At 35.4% G+C, this 1822-nt stretch overlaps 1 long non-coding RNA gene across 1 annotated transcript in view; it reads left to right on the top strand.

Annotated features, from left to right (window-relative positions):
• LOC118766733 overlaps positions 1-1822 on the top strand; it is a 4564-nt gene extending 2742 nt beyond the window's left edge. The window contains exon 2 of the long non-coding RNA XR_005002639.1: positions 1188-1822. This is a non-coding gene — a long non-coding RNA (uncharacterized LOC118766733). The remainder of the gene's footprint in view (positions 1-1187) is intronic.

Below are 1822 nucleotides of genomic sequence, written 5' to 3' on the forward strand. Positions count from 1 at the left end.
TGCTATGCTAGGATGAGTTGGATGGTTTCACAGCATCCACCATGTTGGAAAGCTGTGCTGTGCTCCAGTGTCTGCTTTGACCTGATTTCTTTGGCTGGATGCCCTTCTTAATGCCAACCACTTAATAGTGTGCTGTGGTGCTTATGTGTATATATACATACATACATATTTATATATATATTATCATTAATTAAAATCTTAGGGTAGCAAGAATATTTATTGGAAATTTCTTAGCTACCAGTGGTCTAGCGAGAAGGAAAAAATTTAGTCCATAGACTATACATTATTCAGAGAAGCATACAATGTACATTCAAACACATAAGAGATACCCTGGAAATAGAATATCTGACTCACTAGAAAGAGCAGTTAAACTCCAAGCCACTAATTGTTGTAATTCTGAAAGTGATTGAAAAATAAAGGTAAAAGTTTTTATTTTTCAATCACTTTCAGAATTACAACAATTAGTGGCTTGGAGTTTAACTGCTCTTTCTAGTGAGTCAGATATCCTATTTCCTGGGTATCTCTTATGTGTTTGAATGTACACTGTATTCTTCTCTTTTATATATATATGTCTCAAATTAAATACGCAGCTGAGAGAGCTACTAATAGTTTCATGCTATTATGATACTTGAACAGGCATGTTTATAAAATACACCATGTCTCTTAAAGCAAATCTTTCTGGCTCTGTTTATGAATTATATATAAATAAGAAGAAAAAAGGGATTAAAAAATAGGTTAAAGCTAAATGAATACACACACAAACATTCGCACTTCCTTGGTTACATTGCATTTTGTGAACAAACACATTAAAGCAGTGAGGACTCTTTGGTCTCCTGGGATAAAGGGTGACCCCATTAGTGCCGGTGCCACAGTTAAATCATTCAGTACTTTCTCTTTAAGTGACTGGTAAATGTGCTGAGACAGTGTAAGATCGAGAAGATCCTTTTGTCTTATCAAAGATATTATAATCACTCTAGTACTGGTGCCATAAATGCATTCAGTACCCTCTAAAGGGGTTAGTGATAAAAATGGCATCCAGCCCAAGAAACCAAGCTAAAAATGAAACCTGGTCCTTGAGCCATCTTGGAGGGCAATAACTCCAAATAGAAGCTGATTCAAACTCATATATATATATATATATATCTTTTTTGTTCTTTCTTTGATCTGACCCATTCTGTATGTTACAGTCTATTCATGCCTACCATGTCTGTCTCAAGGATACAATGGTGTTTTTTGGACAATTTCAGTGACAAGTTTTTTTTTTTCTGAAAAGTGTTTGCTAGCCTCTATCCCAGGACCTCCCCTTTACCTGGAGCCAGCTATCATCTCTCTTTGTATGACAGTAACTCGGCAGGCATCAACATGAGAGGAATTGATGAGTTTCAGTAAATTTGTATTTCATTGATTTGACCCCAGAAGAATGACAGGCCAGCTTGACATCAGTGGGATATGAAATCAGACTTCTTAGGGCAGAACAGTTACGAGACATTTGTCTAATATCAGAATTGTTCTGCTACTGGGGACACACACACATTTGGTTTGGTGTCAGTAGACTGAAAGCAGTTACTGTATTTGATGATGACATATATGACAGTGTTTTCTAAAAGAAAAAATAATTCAAAAATATCCTAGATCCTACATGCAAAATGGGACTACTCATCAGCTAATTTTGTCCCTAATGATCACCACTATAGTCTAATCCAGAAATTAGACTGCACTTAATATGCCTCTGCATCTTCTATGCCATGACATTCAATAAACAAAACCCAATTGATCAAAGTACCAGTTGTTTTAATTACAATCAAATTATTCAAAATATTGA

This window comes from Octopus sinensis, linkage group LG17 (genome assembly GCF_006345805.1).
Source record: "Octopus sinensis linkage group LG17, ASM634580v1, whole genome shotgun sequence".
Lineage (NCBI taxonomy): Eukaryota > Metazoa > Mollusca > Cephalopoda > Octopoda > Octopodidae > Octopus > Octopus sinensis.